The sequence below is a fragment of the Macrobrachium nipponense genome, chromosome 5 (assembly GCF_015104395.2).
Source record: "Macrobrachium nipponense isolate FS-2020 chromosome 5, ASM1510439v2, whole genome shotgun sequence".
NCBI lineage: Eukaryota > Metazoa > Arthropoda > Malacostraca > Decapoda > Palaemonidae > Macrobrachium > Macrobrachium nipponense.
This window is the reverse complement of record NC_061107.1, coordinates 88,553,874-88,567,995: the sequence shown is the minus strand read 5'-3', so window position 1 is coordinate 88,567,995 and position 14,122 is coordinate 88,553,874. Positions and strand designations below refer to the sequence as shown.

General features: G+C 39.3%; 1 long non-coding RNA gene across 1 annotated transcript; it reads right to left on the bottom strand.

Moving 5' to 3' along the window:
- Positions 1–9,315: 9,315 nt before the first annotated feature.
- Positions 9,316–13,887, bottom strand: LOC135215115 (uncharacterized). Its single transcript, XR_010314575.1, has 3 exons — positions 13,731–13,887; positions 13,271–13,409; positions 9,316–11,001 (listed from the first exon to the last, which is right to left on the bottom strand). It is a non-coding gene; the product is annotated as an uncharacterized LOC135215115 (long non-coding RNA).
- Positions 13,888–14,122: the final 235 nt, after the last annotated feature.

Sequence of the window (14,122 nt, the reverse complement as noted above, 5' to 3'; positions counted from 1 at the left end):
CAAGTTGGTTTTATTCTGTCGATCGACTTAACCTTATTGAATTGAATGTAGAATTTAGGCCAAAGGCCAAGCACTGGGACCTATGAGGTCACTCGACGCTGAAATGTTTGATAAGTGTAACCGGAGGAAAACCCCAGTTGCACTATGAATCAACTGTTAGAAGAGGGTGGAAAATAAGATGGAAGAAAGAATTTGAAAGGATGTACAGCAAAAGGAACGAAAGGGGTTGCAGCTAGGGGCCGATGGCACGCTGCAGAGAACCTGGGGGAACAAAGATACTTCGAACTCGGAACCTTCGAATAACGTTTTACTCTCCGTTAACGTCATTGACAGCACACATTTGACAATTAGCTGGTCTTAATGGACAAGGTTTTGACATTTGGAAAAGAGCTCGGCTGACGTGAAAAATGAGGTAAATATGATTATTTTGGTAGAACGACGAGGAATAACAGCAGCGCTGTGGTATTGTTGGGTCAGTTAACAACAGAAGTAATTTTCAATCCAAGTTAATAGAAACTGGGTTAACACACTATGATTAGACAAATTAAAAGTATGGATCGCTAATGGAATAGAAAATGTAAGTAAACAGATAATGACATGTCAAATAAAACAGTTTTCAAGTGTGAGAATTGGTATTGTAGTAAGACTGGTTAAGTGCTAAGACAGAAACATTGTCGTGTGCAGTAGTTGCTGTCGATAGAAGGGTTAAAGTATCGACATTAACCAAAGACAAGACGATGGTCAAGTAGGGTCAAGTAGTACCGAGATGGATTCCCACTTGATATACAACTAGTGTCTTGTGGCCAAAAAGAAATACTTGTGGATTGAATAATTCTCTCCAGTAAAATCATTTTATCTCCAACAGCACGTCCGTTAAAATCTGTGTATCTTAAACTACAAACTTGAAAAATCCTAATCTGTAGCTATCATATACGCTGTCGTTGATCTGAATTTCTTTATAGAAAGAAAAAATTAAATCACTATAACTCCAATACTACCCTAGAAAAATCCAGAGACTAAAATACAATGATTTAACATTACACAACGTAAAGGAAAGGTTGAGGGAACAAGTCTAATTGCTGTTCTTTCAGCGTCAGTTCCATCAAACTTTCAAATCCACAGAACTACATGTAAAGTGTTGGTTATTATTAACCCACCGGCTGTTTCATTGCATGAAAATATCAAACCACTGGCGTCCATTCATTGCCTCCAAGAACTGTTACCTTAAGCTTAAAATTGAACTGGAAAACCAAAGATTACAGTTTAAATACCCAATTTTACGCAATCTTAATATAATTTTACGCAATCTAAATCTGCACAAAAAAGTAAAAAAAAAAAAAAAATCTGGACAATTTCAAATTTGCTGTGTAACTTTAGGGGCTGACTACTTAGTATGAATGACCCAAGTTTAAAAATAGTGCTTGGTATGACCAGAAGTCTAATAAATGTATGAACGTGGTACGACCACTCACAGTTTACTCGAATGATTAAGAGCTTAATAATTACGAAACATTTCCGTCTGTTATTAGATGCTATTAACGGCAATGAACAGACGCCAGATTTACAAAAGTAACTTAACATTTTTCAAGTTTACCATGACTGGAAAACTTTAACCCCTTTCTTAAATCAGGGGAGTTCTACCGAACCCGGAGAGTAAAGGCCTGTCCACACAACCGGGCCTGATCGGCGGACCTCCCCTCTAACGGGCACACTTGACTGGCAAACCGTCAAATTGCCTGATGGGTCTTGTAGCAAAATCACCATGGTGGTGCCCGATGGCTTGAACTTCGACCCTGGCAGACGTACGTTAACCATATACATTTTTTTTACCGAGCCATTCTTTGCACCATATTCTCTTCTTTTTCATCACACACAAAGCAATTATCATGTTACACAATATGTTTATCGTACTCCACTGAACACACTACTGGCATCGTCGGGCACGCCCACCTCTTCATCGCCTCACCCGTGTGGACAACATTCACGCTAAGCCCGCCAGAATTTGCCCGTCAACCCCGGAGCACGCCAATCAGGCCCGCTCGTGTGGACAGGCCTTTAGGAATATCAGTTCTGAAGAGGTAGCGTGACACACTCGAAGCCATATTACAAAATCAACGGCAGCAAACAAGGACTCCCCAGATAAAATAAAGAGTAACCTAGACATGTTATCAGTTGTATGAATAACTTTCAATACCATTTATCTTTACTTTGCCTGCACATTTATCACTCTAGCAAACTGTTGCACCGAAAACAGGTTTAAGTTTACGTTTAATAGAGACTAACTTAAAAGACTGAGACAACCGAGACAAAGTAAATTACTATGATTTTCAGTTTTCTATTTAAATTATCCAAAACATAATCTCACTATCTAATTGTTCACCCAGAGTTAAAACAGCTTAATTTCTTCCTCACTGCCACTAGTAGCCAAACTGCACAAAAGTGTTGGAATAACAACCTACTTAACCCTCTTACGCCGGAGCCCTAAAAATCAAAACGTCTCCCGTATGCCGGGCCTGGTTTGGAGTGAGCGCGGAAGTGGAAAAAATAATTTTTTCAAAAAATTACAGCGCGCGTACTTTTGAAGATTAAGAGTTCATTTTTGGCTCCTTTTTTGTCATTGCCTGAAGTTTAGAATGCAACCATCAGAAATGAAAAATAATATCATCATCATATGTAAATAATGCGATATATGGTAGCGAAAAAAAAAAAATTCATACATAATTGTATTCAAATCACGCTGTGCAGAAAACGGTCAAAGCTAACCAGTTACTTTTTTTTTTGCGTTGTATTGTACACTAAATTGCGATCATTTTGATATATAATACATTGTAAAACAATAAAAGCAACACCGGAAAAATATTATCACAAAATGATGTACGAATTCGTAACGCGCGGACGCAAAAAAATATTTTTTTCAAAAATTCACCGTAAATCACAATATTGTTCTAGAGACTTCCAATTTGTTTCAAAATTAAGACAAATGATTGAATATTATGATACTGCAAGAGTTTTAGATTAAAATTGCAGATTTTGACCATTTCGGACGAGTTAAAGTTGACCGAATGTCGAAATTTTTATATATTTTTTTTATATGCACATATTTCGGAAATGGAAACAGCTACAACCTTTAATTATTTTTTGTTGTATTCTTCATGAATTTGCGCACATTTTGATATATGAAACTGTATAAAACGGCTAATATGAAAAGGAGCAAATATTAGGATAATGCGATCTACGCCTTTCGGAGATTTTCGGCCGCGAAACGGCGCGCAGAGGGAAGAAAGATATTTTTTTCAGAAATTCACCATAAATCACAATATTGTTCTAGAGACTTCAAATTTGTTTCAATATTAAGATAAATAAATGAATATTACTACGCCGTAAGAGATTTAGCTTACAATTACGTTTTTTGACCATTTCATTTGCGTCAAAGTTGACCGTACGTAGTATTTTTTCCAATTATCGTAATTTATATGCAGATATTTCAGATATTAGAAAAGCTACAACCTTTAATTATTTTTTGTTGTATTCTTCATGAATTTGCGCACATTTTGATATATAAAACTCTATAAAACGGCTAATATGAAAAGGAGCAAATATTAGGATAATACGATCTACGCATTTCGGAGATTTTCGGCCGCGAAGCGGTGCGCGGAGGGAAGAAAGATATTTTTTTCAAAAATTCACCATAAATCACAATATTGTTATAGAGACTTCAAATTTGTTTCAAAATGAAGATAAATAAATGAATATTACTACGCCGTAAGAGATTTAGCTTACAATTACGTTTTTCGACCATTTCAATTGCGTCAAATTTGACCGTACGTAGTTTTTTTTCCAATTATCGTAATTTATATGCAGATATTTCAGAAATGAAAAAAGCTACAACCTTTAATTATTTTTTGTTGTATTCTTCATGAATTTGCGCACATTTCGATATATGAAACTGTATAAAACGGCTAATATGAAAAGGAGAAAATATTAGGATAATGCGATCTACGCATTTCGGAGATTTTCGGCCGCGAAGCGGCGCGCGGAGGGAAGAAAGATATTTTTTTCAGAAATTCACCATAAATCACAATATTGTTCTAGAGACTTCAAATTTGTTTCAAAATGAAGATAAATAAATGAATATTACTACGCCGTAAGAGATTTAGCTTACAATTACGTTTTTTGACCATTTCAATTGCGTCAAAGTTGACCGTACGTAGTAGTATTTTTCCAAATTTATCGTAATTTATATGCAGATATTTCAGAAATGAGAAAAGCTACAACCTTTAGTTATTTTTTGTTGTATTCTTCATGAATTTACGCACATTTTGATATATGAAACTGTATAAAACGGCTAATATGAAAAGGAGCAAATATTAGGATAATGCGATCTACGCCTTTCGGAGATTTTCGGCCGCGAAACGGCGCGCAGAGGGAAGAAAGATATTTTTTTCAGAAATTCACCATAAATCACAATATTGTTCTAGAGACTTCAAATTTGTTTCAAAATGAAGATAAATAAATGAATATTACTAGGCCGTAAGAGATTTAGCTTACAATTACGTTTTTCGACCATTTCATTTCAATTGCGTCAAATTTGACCGTACATAGTTTTTTTTCCAATTATCGTAATTTATATGCAGATATTTCAGAAATGAGAAAAGCTACAACCTTTAATTATTTTTTGTTGTATTTTTCATGAATTTGCGCACATTTTGATATATGAAACTCTATAAAACGGCTAATATGAAAAGGAGAAAATATTAGGATAATGCGATCTACGCATTTCGGAGATTTTCGGCGCGAAGCGCGCGCGGAGGGAAGAAAGATATTTTTTTCAGAAATTCACCTAAATCACAATATTGTTCTAGAGACTTCAAATTTGTTTCAAAATGAAGATAAATAAATGAATATTACTACGCCGTAAGAGATTTAGCTTACAATTACGTTTTTTGACCATTTCAATTGCGTCAAAGTTGACCGTACGTAGTATTTTTTCCAATTATCGTAATTTATATGCAGATATTTCAGATATGAGAAAAGCTACAACCTTTAATTATTTTTTGTTGTATTCTTCATGAATTTGCGCACATTTTGATATATAAAACTCTATAAAACGGCTAATATGAAAAGGAGCAAATATTAGGATAATACGATCTACGCATTTCGGAGATTTTCGGCCGCGAAGCGGTGCGCGGAGGGAAGAAAGATATTTTTTTCAAAAATTCACCATAAATCACAATATTGTTCTAGAGACTTCAAATTTGTTTCAAAATGAAGATAAATAAATGAAGATTACTAGACTGTTATGTATTTTGCTTACACCCAAAAATACCAACATAAAAAAAAATATATATATATATATATATAATATACATAGATATATATATATATATATATATATATATATATATATATATATATATATATAGGATATATATATATATCATATATGTATGTTTCTTTATTATTACATTTTCCGATTCTGGTACGAATACATAAATAAAAGGAATGCAGGTGACACTTTTCTTTTTGCATACAATGAAATATCGTATTCGTGCATAGATACTGAGATATAAAAAACTTGAAAATAAATAAAAAAATAAATATAAAACAAATGCAGAATACTCACTCCTAATCCTGACTCTTCGTTCTATTCTTGTTTTCTCCTCCTCCATTGAAGAGTCTTGCATTTTTTTCCTCTCGACATGACGAGGTACAGGTGGAGGCGGGGGGAGCACGCGCGCCCATATTACGGCCGCTGGGATAGGGCGCGGTTCCGTGCGCCCTCCCTTGACCGCCGCTGAGTCGCACTCCAATACAAGACCACACTGTGGTATTTGCGGTCACACTCCCCGAACCTGCATAGAGCTATCTTGCAGGTGCGACAGAAGAACCGGGTGTCTCTCCTTCTGGCCATTCATATGGCACACCCCGGCACCGTTTCTGCCGCGCCCTTCTAGGAGATCCAGTGTGTGATCCCCTGGCATCAGCCGACACGGAGGGTCCACTACCCGACGAGAAGGGGCGCGGGTGGGGGCGTCAGCAGGGGCGTCAGCAGCAGGGGCGGGGCGGGGAGCAGGGGCGTCGGCAGAGGGGCGGCGGCAGCAGGGGCGTCAGCAGCAGGGGCGTCGGCAGCAGGGGCGGCGGCAGAAGGATGACCGAAGTTGGCACCCCGAAGGTCCCTGCCCTTTCCTCTATGGGTAGATCTACAGCTCGGGGCAGGGGGCAGACATGAAAGGCCACTCATTGGGATCAAAGTTGATGAGGGCTTCCCCGGCTGCCTCGAGGAACTGTAAGTGGCTCATCCTTCGTAGATCGGGACCGTAGTACACAGTAGAGTACGTAGGCATTTTGGAGGGCCAACTGCAGAATGTATTTCAGGAGCTTTTGGGTCCATCTCCTGGTTCTCCTGGCGAAGGGATAATATTGGATGAGTTGATCAAAGAGATCAACTCCTCCCATGTGCCTATTGTAGTGCCCAATGACGGTAGGGCGCTCTACACGAAACTGCTCATACACAACTCGGCCCTGTCAACGCGTCTTCTTCCGCTGCACGATCTCCTCTTGGACAGGTTCATGGCTCGTCGTAATCATGGGGACGAGTCGGAACACACCCTTCCAACAGATGACGAAGACAGCTCCCTTCCGCCGCCACTGTGTCTCTCCTCTTGCCAGATGTTGCTGATGGCTAGCGTTACCTCTTGAGGGAATTCGGGGCCCCACGCACCAACCGAAGGGTACCACTGACGTGAACCACTGCATCATACAGTTCCTGGGCCAGGGATACCGAGTTATAATAATTATCCATAAACAGGTGGTATCCCTGGTTACGGAAACGATCCACAAGCTCGAAAACAGTGTCACGCATCGTGGAGAAGACCCCGGAATACACCGAAAAGTCCACGACGTAGCCAGTGTTGGCCTCGGTAATAAAAAAAATTTCACGCCATATTTCTTCGGCTTCTTGGGGTTATACACTTTGATGCTTAGACGTCCTTTGTAAGGCATCATCCCCTCATCTAAAGAAAGGTTCTTTCCAGGAATCACGAGAGTTTTACAGCGTTCACGAATATATTCCAACACTGGGCGCACTAAAATGAGGCGATCAGAGTTATTCGGGGTATGGCCCTTCGGTTGAGGCGTTAAAATATCTGTCCCAACGCCAGGAAAGTATCACGGGGCATAATGCCGGGCACATAGGGCGTACATAAAAGAAAAAAAATTACGCTCCAATACATCCGTGCCAAAAAAAAACGTGGAAGCCCCAAAAAAATGGGCCATCTGTCAGGGAGGTCGCAGCCTCGCCAGTGATAAGATAATGTCGTGCATAGTTCATCACGGCAATACCTGGCGTAGTCCACCGTCTCTGCTACCAGGTACTCCAGCAATTCCCGCGTAAGGAAAAGCTGAACAAAACCCAGAGCAGTCAGGGGAACAGGTACGGTGAGCCCAGGATTTGCCGTAAATGGATGCATGGTAGGTGGTGTGGGGTCCTCTGTCCACCCATCGTCGCTCTCGGACGACCCTAGGCTAGCACGACTATCCGAACCTTCTACGTGCCCCTCCCGCGCGCGCGGGCACGATTTCCCACACGAACCCCCCTCACTGGCCCATCTCCCTCACTCAAGCCTTCGCTTTCTGTATCATCATCGCCAACAAAACTTGATCCTAAATCATCATCCTCCCCCTCCTCAGATTCCCCCTCATAAGCACTATAACTACTAAATTCTAGTTCACTTTCGGGATGTGACCCTCGAACGGACATTGGGGGCAAATAATCCTCGTCATCACTATGATCGGGAGTAATGTCCTCGTCACTGGATGACCAACCGCCATCAAAATGAGGACTTGCCAAATGCTCTCGATCGAGCTCCGATAAATAATCGTCAATGTCTCTTGGTTTGAGCCCTCCCAAATTCCTACGAATGCCCCTAAGGATGGCACGATGTTTCCTTGGGGTTACTAACGGCAAATGACACACATTCGAAGCACTTTCATCGACACGTGGTCGCACAGAACGGCGTTGAGGAGCGAGGTCAGGTTGGGTGCTGGGTCCTTCGCCAGCATCCAAGTCCAAAACTCTTCTAACACGATCCCTTCCGACGGGTAAAACGCGCCTTTCGCGTGTCATACGACGGTCAGACATCTCTATGAACGTTCTGTACCAACACAAATGTTCAAAGTCTCGCACAAGCTCAGTCAAACACGATTGCGGCAAAAGATCGCTGACGGATGATGCTACGATGATGCTGGCTGGAGCGAGAAGGAAGGATTCCGCGCATGCGCACTTGGGTCACGCTTCAAAACAAAACAAGGCCTTGATCCGTGATCTCCCAGCATCCCCCAAGGCGCGTGATTCAAAAGTTTTCGGCTGGTAGGCCTATAAGTATTTTTCCGCGAATTTTAAAAAAAACTTTTTTGAGTCGACGTATGGTACGTCCAATCGGCATACGGGAGAAATTTTGACTCGACGTTTAATACGTCCAATCGGCGTAAGAGGGATAAGTTTTTAATGCACAGCCATTTTCAAGTCAAAACTGATAACATACTACTTGATGGGGGTTAATCAACTAACAAGGTTCCTAGGAAAAGCATTCATAGTCTTCGTTCAAATTTCAATTTTAGAGTTTATTCAGTACACACGTAGTCAGAGAAGTTGTCAAATTCAACAACTTCCTGCTTGAGGAAAGCTTTGTATAAAGATATTTTACTAAAGGCCTGTCCACACGACCGCCCCTCTAATGGGTACACTTGACGGGTAAAACAGTCTAATTGCCTGATGGGTCTTGAAGCAAAATCACCATGGTGGTGCCCGATGGCTTGAGCTTCAACCCTGGCAGACATACGTTAACCATATAAATTTTTTTACGGGCCATTCTTTGCACCATATTCTCCTCTTTTCCATCACACATACAGCAATTATCATGCTACACAATCATCATCTTTGCGGTAGGCACCATATTTATCGTACCGCACTGAACACTACTGGCATCGTCGGGCACGCCCACCTCTCCATCGCCTCACCCGTGTGGACAACATACACGGGTAAGCCTGCCAGAATTTGCCCATCAACCCCGGAGCACGTCGACCAGGCCCGCTTGTGTGGACAGGCCTTTAGTACTAAATTATCCATCAAAGAAAAAATCTATAGGAACAAAGGCCAAAAGAATCTGCTGTATCTGGATTTCCAAAAAATACATCTATCCATGTACTCAGACTATCTCGCACAACCATACATACAAAACAGTAAATAGAAGGTACCCAATGACATGAACACTAGGAAATTGCAGATAACTATTTTAAATAGGGGGAGATACTCTGAAGAACTCTTCCAGAAAGTTAACAAGGACTGTATTAAATGCCTTTAAAACACTATGCAACAAACTTAATGAAATTGACCATACCAGCTTTCCTTACACCAGTACCATTCAACCACCACCACGCAAAGGTGATATAGTTGTACTGTATTAAGTCTGTTCTTAAAACCGATACTTAAAACAAATTAAACAAAGTTGCTTTCACTAGTCTTCGATGATACTCTAAAGCCAGCTCAGTATTAAGTTTTTAGTCTATCAAAACTACACTCTTTGCAATCAAAGGGCCTTGCTTCTTCAGTATGGATAATGGGGCATTTAGTATTGCACACTTCGCTGTAATTCCATATAAAAAAACAATCATTGCTATGACAGCTAACACAAGCTTAGTGCTGGTCATGAATAAACTTCCAGCTTTCAACTCATAACCAATTAAGCAGTCAAAATGCCATGTTGGAATGGAGTCACTAAAGCTAAAACCTAAACCAAATAAGTAGTCAAAATGACTTAATGATGTCACTAAGTTTTAAACTTTTGAAAGCAAGCATGGGGTCACCTTCAGGGTAAACTACCAAATTTGCAGTTAAAACTTTCTAAAGATTTTTTTATTGAACAGCCATTTTAAGAAACCATGTTACAATTTCAAACTCTCAATTTCATAGGGCAAAGAAATTGCAGCTATACTCAACATTAAGCATACATTTAACGTCAATTTTATTCCATAACTAATTCACTGAAATTAAACTAAGTTGATGTTTCACATGTGATACTCAGCCATTTAATTAACGACTGCCTGCTTGAGGGAAAAGTTTTACTAGCCGACAACCTCTGTCATCTCTGGTCATGGTCAATTTCACTTCAACGCCAATCAGGATAGATTTAAAACTTCACCTAGCTAATTTGTACTCTTACTTTCCCTTACAATAGCAACCATACACTTATCAGGTCTTTAACTCATGTCTACGAATATATCAAGAGTAATTAGTATACATGTTATAAGCACCAATTGCCAAAGACCATTGCAGTCAAGTCACCCAATTATGCAAGCGCCAATATGCTGTGCATTACTTTACTGAACCGAGATTTGGAAGTTGCTGGAATTGCTGCTCCAAGACTCAGGCCTTGGAGATATTGGGAGTCTGATCAAAAGCCTTGCAATGTAGTAATGGAACTCTTAAAATTTCTTTTACAGGATTATGAACAATCCCATTCACTAAAGCTTAATATGACCAATCAAAATACCTTAGGACAAAATTATTTAAACAAGTGATTTATATTTTACATTTATCTATAAGCGGTTTCCCAGATGCACTGATGTGTACACCGAATCACACAACTTCCACAGCAGCCCTCCTAAACGGAACACCGGCTTGTCAGCAAGTGTTCAAGATTAACAAAGCTGATCAGCCTCTGAATGGCTAAACTCGCTGGAACGTCACAGCGTCTGAATTACTAAACCTTGTTGGAACGTCATGTTCTACCAAGAATACAATACAAAGTTTGACACTGGTTTTGTCAGGATCTCTTCACACCTCTGTTCATTAGCGTCTGGGCTGTTCAACCTTGTTGGAACGTCAAGAACTACCAGGAATCCATTACAAAGCATCTGGGCTGTTCAACCTTGTTGGAACGTCAAGAACTACCAGGAATCCATTACAAAATTTGGTAGATTTGTCAGGATCTCGCCACACTTCTGTTAGGGGTAAATATTGGGTACGGTTGACTTCATAGGAAATCTAGCAAAAGGTTCGCTATCTGCTTTAAACTCAGTTTTGCAATTAAATCCCAATTTTCAAAGAAACATTTTGACTATGCTTAGAACGGACTAGTCAGCTCAATGCTTACAGTAAATTACTTAAAAATTAGATTAAAGCTTAAAAATTAAACTAACTAAGGCTTGATATAAGGTAATATATCTACAATAAAATTAATTTCTTAAAAGTAAATTACAACATAAATGCCAGCAAACTTAAGAGAATTATGTGATGCTATACCATTACACATTCTTGCTAACTCCCTAAATCCTGGTTACTGGAACTAAAGTAACTAAAAATAATCTGGAAATCTGGAAATCTTAAAAGAAAAAATTCAAAAGTTCCTGAAGGCAGCCAATCCCCCCTCCCTTTTGATATCAAAACTTCATACATACTGATTTAGCTCACTATCAGACAAAGTTTACTTGTGTCAATTTCAACTGTCACAATTTTGATCTTTTAGCAATTTGTCTACGTAGTCTGCCAAACACTGCCCAACATTCATATTAAAAGATACTAGACTGACATTTATGTCAGCAATAAGCCAAAAACTATATACTTTAAATCAGTAGCATTAAACCCCTCCATCTGGCGTATTTAAGGAAGCAAAAACTTTAATTATAAAAAGTATCCAAAATGGTAATGCCGCGATGACCTAGTAGCAGTAATTCTACAGAATAGTTCCGCACGGACTACAAGGAATGTAACCGCGGATATGACAAACACTAGGGATTGGGGCGTCAATTTTATTTCGCCGTGTTAAGTACTCGCCCCTGTGGGTTACAGTCTTCCGAATAAAAATTACTCAATTCTTGTTCAGGAGGTATAACTGCATAGGAAAACCGCAACTGCCATAGTCGAGGCCGCCGCGGAATACTACCCTAGATCTACCGAACTAACTTGTGCTGGCACAAACAACATTCCTAGCCCGTCATACAACCACCCTTCCCCCATCCCCCATAAATTAAACACAAGTGAGGACGCGCGCGCGCACAACAAAAAGTCAATAAAGCTAACAAGCATTTAAAAAGCTAAACCATAGTTCTGGAAACCTAACATTCGTCGTAATTCGCAATCAGCACACCTTTCATACAATTCTAAAGTTTAATAACTAAGAATAACATTCACCCCAAGCCAACAAGCTTGGCAACCCTGAACCATAGTTGCAAACCTAAGAATTCAACCAACCACAACACCAGTCATACAAAGTTTGATAGGTTTAATTAAAATAATGGTCCTTTACATGGTAGACAAAATGTCTACCATGTAAAGTCCTGGCGCCACCTTTGCCGGAGCAGCACAGCCACCCCGACAAAGGTGGTCCCAATTAGTTGGTAAAACTTAAGCCTAAAGACACTAAATGGTACATTAATTTACTTTAAAAGCTTAGCTTTTTAAACAAATTAACTTCAAAACAAATTGGACAAAACTAGGTTAATGGAACTTACGAGCTGAGGGCAGAGTAACCAAATTTCCATTTAATTTGTAGTAAAAAAAATCACTATTTGGTTAAAAAAATCTGTAAATACTAAAATTAACTTTGCACTGCAGGTATTGTTTATATGAAAGTTTATCCAACCATGAAAACTGAGTATTAAAGTAATTTAAAATGCAAGTTAACCCTAGCGTGAAAACAATTCCAAGCGTGAGAACTGAGAAAAGTAATAGTTTAAAGTTAATCCAATCGCTAAAGTTATTTAAAAAGTTAATCCAAGCGTGAAAACTTGGGTAAAATACGAAGTAAGTTTGAATGAAAGTTAATCAACCGTGAAAAAGTTCTTAAATGCAAGTTAATCCAGAAGTGAAAACTGAGAAAAGTAATTATCGTTTAAATGAAAGTTATTCCAAACATGAAAACATGGAAAGTACTAAAGTAATATTTTAGACACGTTAATGATAGAGAACTAAGTTAATCCAAGCGTGAAAACTGATAAAAAGTACTAAATAGTTTAAATCCAAGCGTGAGAACTGGGAAATACAAAACGCAAAACTATCAAAACTTTGACTTGCAATTTTACTTTAACTGTCGTGCACACGAAAACTTCACTTCATCTTCAGGCATTGAGCCGTTTGCAGAGTACGTATATTAAAGACTAATTCTGTGGTCGAAATTCTTGCGATAAACCTAGGCAATCCGCCAGTGTTTCGCCAACCCGTACCCGTAAAAATGACTCCATCTGAAGGCAGGGCCATTTGCAGATTACTTACTTGCATGAGTGAGCCTGTTTGGCGACACCTACGCAATCTTCCATAGTTTCATCTAAATGCTGTGCCATTTGCCCAGTATTTGCAAGAGAGATACTGTTTTGAGACTCCCAAGCAATCTCCCATTGTTTCGCCGACTAATCTGTAAAGAATAAAACAAGTTACAGGTTGAAAAAATGCCAGTCAACCTGCTTAATATAACGCGATTAAGATGAAATCCTCCTTTGTGGGTACATTCTGATTTATGGAAAATAGACTACGAAATCTTCACAGATCGAAAACTCACAGAAAACAAAACCATGGCATACTTTGTAACAGTCCAAAACTATAGTTTACCTGAAGCACAAAGCCGTACAATAGTATAAACTGCTGAAATTAATCTTCTCCAAGTTCACATTCAGGACTAAAAGTACCCAAAAGTTAATTAAAAGAAAATGGAACCACAACAATTACAATACTTAACCATACATCCCCCAATGGACACCAACGGAAACGGAGTTTTAACCGCTTACTATCGACTAAACCGACGAGGACCAACACGAAAAATTCGACCGATCACTGACAACCAACACCGATGAAGACTAACACCACAAAAGAGAAGGTGTAGCAGAGCAGAAGCTGCAGAACACGGTTAGACATAGTACACTAGCGCCACCAAGTTAAGGACTCTGTAGGTAGGTGAAAGTTCTGCCTGTCACAATTACATCCATGGACTCTGGTGAAAGCGTGAATACGGGAATAGATCATTTTTGTTAAATGGTCTGTTTCTTTGTACTGAACTTGAATTTACCATTGTTGAATGCCGGGCTTTCTTTCGTTTTCGGTTTAACATTGCTGATAATCTACAAACGGTAA